This window comes from Lithobates pipiens, unplaced genomic scaffold, assembly GCF_037356315.1.
Source record: "Lithobates pipiens isolate NorthernLeopardFrog02 unplaced genomic scaffold, aLitPip1_a1.2 Scaffold_13, whole genome shotgun sequence".
Lineage (NCBI taxonomy): Eukaryota > Metazoa > Chordata > Amphibia > Anura > Ranidae > Lithobates > Lithobates pipiens.
Window position 1 is genome coordinate 397,957,264 of NW_027507718.1, and position 7,311 is coordinate 397,964,574.

The window sequence follows — 7,311 nt, forward strand, 5'->3', positions numbered from 1 at the left end:
CCCTCCCTAGCCGCCAGAAGCGGCGGATCGTGCATCGGTGCTCCCGATTGAACGGGAGCCCCGGTAAGAGCGGCGGGAGGCGGCGGGAGGGGGGACGTCCCCTCCTGCTTCTCCGGCATAACAGCCCAGTGGCTTTTAGCTGCATTGGTTGTTATGGCTGGAAAGCCAATCACCCGCTCTGAAAAACGGTACCGGGATGATGCCTGCAGGTGTGGGCATCATCCCGGTATAACCCCTGGAAGCCGAGTACGCACATCTGCGTACGCTCGGCGGCAAGGGGTTAACCTCTTGCCAACCTGCTGCAGTAACTATACTGTGGGGGATTGGCTCTTTCAGGCATCGTAAAGTACCTGTACAGCAGGGATTTCTTCCGGGTCAGCTCTCGCGCACGCGTGCAATTTTTTTTTTCTCCTGCAAAGTAGGGAGTAAAAACCGGAACATTACTTAGTAAATATCAGCACATTGTACATACAGTAACCATTGTTATGCACACAGTTAACCCCTTGATCACCCCTTTCCCAGGCAGTGTCATTGCTTTCACAGCGAGGTGGTTTTCAGGTGTTTTAGCTCTAGAAATAATACCAGAAAATCTCATCCCTATTCATTTCAGTGTGACTTTTCACACTGGGGCGATGCATTTGCGGGACGTTCTGAAAAGTCCTGCAAGCAGCATCTTTGGGGCGGTTTGGGATCGCTGTATACACCGCTTTTAAAGTGGTTGTAAACCCTTACAAACCACTTTGACCTACAGGTAAGCCTAGATTAAGGCTTACCTGTAGGTCCAAGCAATATCTCCTAAACCTATATGGTTTAGGAGATACTTGCCCGAAAACGGGCACCGCTGTCTACGGCGCATGCGCCGTAGACAGCGGCGCGCAGGCGCACTGAACGCGGCAGTTCCAAAAATGGAGCTGCCGCATTTGTCGACTCCCATGCGCATGCGCGGGAGTGACGTCATCGCGGCTTCGCCGAATGACAGCGGCGGAGCTGCGAGACGCCATCAGCAAGATGGATGCGGCGGACTACAGGGGACAGCGCGACTTCGCTGGCTCCTGTGTCAGGTAAGTGACACATAATGGGCTACTATGCGATGCATAGTAGTCCATTATGCTTTATCTTTGCAGGGAAAAAAAGAGGAAGTAAACTCATCAGGGTTTACTTCCTCTTTAAAACTCCCTGTCCATTGAAATGAATGAGCAGCGCTGCCAAAGCGCAACAACACGGGCGCTTTTAACCCTTTCTTTGGCCGGTAGTGGGCCGAAAAGCTAGATGCTGAAAAGCGCAGCTAAAACTACGGTAAAGAGGCGCTAAAATTAGCGACGCTTTATCGCAAACGCTGAGCGGCTACAGTGTGAAAGTAGCCTAAGTGTCAGATTGACCATGCACTAAAGGTGTCCTATTATAAGTCGCTGATCGCCACCATTACTAGTATAAATAAATAAACCAATATAAATTCCAGTATATATCCCATAATTTGTAGACGCTATAACTTTCACACAAACCAATCAAAAAAAAAAATATGTTTTCTTTTTTTTTTACCAAAAATATGTAGCAGGATGCATTTTGGCTAAAATGTAAGAAGAAATTAAATTTTTTACATTTTTGTTAATCGGATGTTTTATAGCAGAACATTTTGTTTGGGTACAGTGTTGCATGACCGCGCAATTGGCAGTTAACCACTTCAGCTCTGGAATAATTTACCCCCTTCCTGAGCAGAGAACTTTTTGTGATTCGGCACTGCGTCGATTTAACTGACAATTGCGCGGTCGTGCGACGTGGCTCCCAAGCAAAATTGACATCCTTTTTTTCCCCACAAATAGAGCTTTCTTTTGGTAGTATTTGATCACCTCTACGGTTTTTATTTTTTGCGCTATAAACAAAAGAATAGCGATAATTTTGAAACAAAAACGCATTATTTTTTACTTTTTGCTATAATAAATGTCCCCAATAAATATACGAAAAAACATTTATTTTCCTCAGTTTTGGCCGATACGTATTCTACATATTTTTGGTAAAAAAAAAATCGCAATAAGCGTTTATTGATTGGTTTGCGCAAAAGTTATAGCATCTACAAAATAGGGGATAGTTTTATGGCATTTTAATTGATCTTTTTTTTTTTTTTTTTACTAGTAATGGCAGCGATCAGTGATTTTTATCGTGACTGCGACATTATGGTGGACACTTCTGACAATTTTGACACATTTTTGGGACCATTGGCATTAATACAGCGATCAATGCTAAAAAATTGCATTGATTACTGTAAAAATGTCACAGGCAGTGAAGGGGTTAGCCACTAGGTGGCGGTGTAGGGGTTAAGTGTGTCCTAGGGAGTGATTCTAACTGTGGGGAGGAGGGGCTGTGTGTGACACGCCACTGATCACCGCTCCCAATTACAGGGAGAGCTGATTAGTGACAGTGTCACTAGGCAGTCACTTAGCATCTCCCTGTTCTTCCTCACCATGAGACAATCGCAGGTATCCCCGCGGACATCGGGTCCGCGTGACCCGCGGTCGTGGTCACGGAGCTCCCTGTGAGCGCACACGCGAGCCTCTTCTTAAAGGGCAACATACAAGTATGTGATTCTGCCTGTACGTGCCCTTCTGCCGCAGTATATCTGCGTGAGGTGGTCAGGAAGCCGTTAAAGTAGTGCAGTGCCATATAGCCAAAAATGGCCTGGTCCTGAAGGGGGTAAATCTTCCAGAAGTTAAGTGGTTAAGTGTATCTAGATCCAACATCTTTTTTTCTTTTTCTTTTTTCTGGATAGAGTAGGAAGAATTTTAACCCCTGTTAGGTTATTATTATTTGTGTACCGCTGGGGAAATTTCCCTTCACTTCCTGTCCTGGAGACGTAACAGAAAGTTAAAGGAAATCTCTAAATGTGAATGGGGTACTTCTCTTAGATAATTCACCCAGTAAAGGTGTCCCCATTGGAAGATTTCCCCTCACCTCTAAAATGCTGGTTTTCCCTTCACTTTCCTTCTCAGTGATGATAACTGCAGAACAAAGAGAGGGGTGAACCTCTTCAATGGGGTCATAGACAGAAAAGACTTTAAGCACAGCTGTGAATGCACCCACACCCTGATTAGATGCGAGTGGGGGCTCCTGCAGCTTATCTTGGCCACTCGCATGTAACCAGTCATGCAGGGATCACATGTGAGTGATTGGCTCTGGACTGGTCCAGGGCTGATCGTTTGCATGTGATTGCTGCATGAGAGGTTACGTGGAAGTGGGGAGGAGATGACGCTGTTTATGTTAAGCGGGAGGAATAGTAATCGGGGGAAGGTTTTCTAACCTATCTGGTAGACCGACAGCAACCAGTAAAATTATGGGCCTCTCATAGACACAGGATTGTCACCAGCTGCTGACCCGATAGACTGGTCTGAAAGACAGTGGCCTGCCAGTAGAGTCAGGGGCCATACACATAAGATGGTCATCAGCTGCTGACCCGATAAACCATTTCAACAGACAGCAGCTGACCAGTAGAGTTAGAAGCCATAGACATTCCATTTTCATCTGATTGCCACCAATAGACTGGCTCTACAGACAAGAGCTATTCATTAGAGTCAGAAGCCAATTCCCATACATTATTAGACTGTTGCTACAGACAGCAGCCAGCTAGTAGGGTTAGGGGCCATAGACATGAGGATGTCCCCTGATTACTATCAGATAGGTGGGTCTTTCAGACGCACGCTGGCTAGTAGGGTCAGGAGCCGCTCGTAGATGTGAGATTGTCACCAGCTTCCCACCCAGCACTAATATTGCAGGCAGCTGCTGGCCAGAAGGGTTGGGGCCTCTCATAGACCTGACATTTTTACCTAGTTCTCACCTGACAGACTTTTGCCATAGGTAGTGGTCAGTCAGAAGGGTCAGTAGCAATAGACATAACAGGTCTGGATATAGGGGGTTGCTGGGGTGGGCTGTGCCTCCCCTAGATTTTAGCTGTGCCCCCTAGGCCTCTAAGTGTGCATTCATTGATTCATGAGGCACTGTGATGGGGACAGTTGATGTAAGGGGGAACTCTGTTGGGGACAGTTGATGTATGGGGGCACTCTATTGGGGACAGTTGATGTAAGGCGGCACTCTGATGGGGACAGTTGATGTAAGGCGGCACTCTGATGGGGAAAGTTGATGTAAGGGGGCACTCTGTTGGGGACAGTTGATGTAAGGCGGCACTCTGATGGGGACAGTTGATGTAAGGGGGCACTCTGATGGGGACAGTTGATGTAAGGGGGCACTCTGATGGGGACAGTTGATGTAAGGGGGCACTCTGTTGGGGACAGTTGATGTAAGGGGGCACTCTGATGAGGACAGTTGATGTAAGGGGGCACTCTGTTGGGGACAGTTGATGTAAGGGGGCATAATGGGGACAGTTAATTCCAAGTGCTTCAATAATATAACAATAGGTGTTACCAAAGAATTCCATTAACACATTAAGGTGAGGGAGGGTGGGGTAGAGGAGGCTGAGCGGGGTTTTACAGGACGGTACATGAGCCTCTTTTAAGGTAAAAGCATCAGCATGTTATTCATAGTTACATTGGCCGAACCTGAAAAAGGGCAAGCATGTTTGGAAAAATGCACAAAATCGCCTCTTCCCATGTTTTTATTCCCTTGAAATTAGCTTTTTTTGGCTAAAAATAATTAGGAGAATACCCTGAATGCTCAGATGGCCACAAAACGTAGCAAAAATGTCTGTAGAAATGCTGTACTAAAAAAGTAGTCTGCAAAACTACCCCCAGCTCAAATGTGAACATTGCATAGCACAGCTTCTTTTATTCTACACTCTGGATGTAATTCTCTGTTTTTGTGCTTTGTATGAAAATCAAACACACTATCACTTCACACCATCTGTATGCTGGGTGTAATTGTCAGTATCTGTTCTTATTCTGCAGGTATGGACACCGCACTTCTCTTGCTCGGTATGCGGGGTGTAATCCTCAGTACACGGCTCAGGACACCGCTCTGTATTATTATTCTTATTTAGTATGCTGAGTGTCAGGAACGTAATTAGGAATTTGAAGATTTGGAGCTGAAAATTTATTATTTATCCATCACCAGCAGGGGGCAGTACTGCATACACAATTTATTGTTTAAAAGTATTATTGTTCAAAAAATTGTTCAAAAATAAATAAAATATGCAATACAAATATTCATTTATAAAATGTAAACTATCTTCAATAACAATTTGAATCCCACTCCTAAAAACTGCAAATATTATATTTTACAAAAACATGTTATACGTGATAAATGTGTTATACATATCAATGTTTATCATCAATCCTAATCAGACATCAGTGCAAAGTATTGCAAATAAATATAATATCAAAATATTATCTAAACGCAGAGGTACGTGTTATATGAAAGCAACAAATTTGTTGTAAAGCTGCATAATAAAAGAATGCCCAACTGGACCCTCAGAACAAAAAGGGAGTATGGACTATTGTGGTACAGATATAACTGATTTAGATTCATGTGGGTAAAAACGATATTGAATTTTATTAATACAAAACCAATATAAGATCAAACAAGACATACATTATTGGATATATAAAAATGCATGGGTAACAATCGGGAAGTATCACCAGTATAATGGTCCCCAAGGGGGGAAGATCACATTGGGATAACTGTTCACAGATGACATATCTCAACTAGTTTCGTGGTCTCAGCGCCGCTTCTTCAGGAGAAAAGCTGCAATAAGTTTGGACAGCTAATTAACATTCAAAGTAAATGTAGCACTGACCCCCGAAGGAGCAGCTGGTTTTATTGGGCTTACCGTAACCTTCTTCACCTCATGTACGTCTAGGGGTTTCCCTAGGTAGATGGCCAAAAGAATTGCAGAAACTGACACTGAATCCACTTTTGGGATATTTATTTGACAACAAGTAGACAGAACAGTCTCTCAATGAAGGGTAAGGTAGAAGTTCAGGTACTCTTAAAACTGCAAAAGATAGGAAGTCTCTCTCTATAGAAATCCAAAGAATTACCGTTCACAACTGGATTCTCACAGGTACCGAATAGACCTCCTCTCACTAGGCCTAGCAGACGATAGAGTGCTTGAGTAAAGCGAAGCTTCTGCCACAGACTTGCATGTAGAACACTTGAACAAAGTCCCTGCCACAGATTTGGATGTAGAACACTTGAATAAAGTCTCTGCCACAGACTTGGATGTAACTGAAGGATGTAGATAAATTTAGAGAGCGTCATGCGGTACCAGTATCTCGCAGCCGGTCCGGCAATACCGTATGAGTGTAGATTTGCTTGGTGTCTTTCAACTGAGCCTCCAGGCTCTTTCTGAGAAGCCAGCCTTCAGCATGACCTTCTCCCAAAGAGTCCTCCTCTGGTTGCTTCTCCAGTTGCTGGGCCTCTCCACAGATATGACGGCACTGAGCCACCTTTGAATCCTCCTTCCAGTTACTTTGCCGCGGGCTGGCCAGCCCCGAGACTCGGAATTGGATGGATCCGCACCCCAGGCCATGAGGGCCATTGGGGCTAGTCAGGAGGACCAGGACCAAACAGACAGAAAGATCTTCTGGACCGGAATCCAGAAGCACGTGATATCAGTACCTTAAGTACCCTCTCCCAGAATGCACAGCAAGAGGACACTCACACTGGGTTGGTTCCGAGAAAGAATGGCACTCAATGCGCCTAGCTAAACTGCGTTCTCACACTTGTCAGTAGTGACAGCGAAACCTGTGGCCAAGCAGAACCCAGTGCAATCCAGCTAGACTGGCACTGAAACCATAATTTGGTATAATTTACCCTAAAACCCAACTGTGGCTTTAGGAATTTTAAATAGAAAAAAAACACATAGAGCGTGCTCTTCTGGAGCCGTCACTACATAAAAATAAACAAATCAATCAAAAATACAGAAACATAAGTAGGGGAAAGGGAGAGCAGTGCTGCTTAACTGTGACCATGCCCAGCCAAGGTAACTGTGCCAATAAAAGTTCCCCTGTGGCGACCAGGGGGGCATGCAAAGTCTGCACGTATATCTAAATATAATGGGGTAGTTGGGAAAAAAATTATAAACAGATTGCTCATACAACATGGGATGAGAGAGAGAAGGAAAGAAGGAGATAAAAGAAAAAAGGAAAAGAAAGGAGTATAATAAAAGAAGAGGAAAAAGGAAGAGGAAAGCAGTAAGAAAAAAGGGGATAAGTAAAATAATTCCAGAATGAATAAAGCTAAAGAATGGAGAAGGAAAGAACAGGAACAAAGAAAGGAGAGAAAAAGAAAAGAGGGGAAGGAAAAATGGAGGGAGGAAGGAAACAAAAGAGAGGAAGAGTGGGAGTGAAAGGGGGGGTTGGAAAGGGA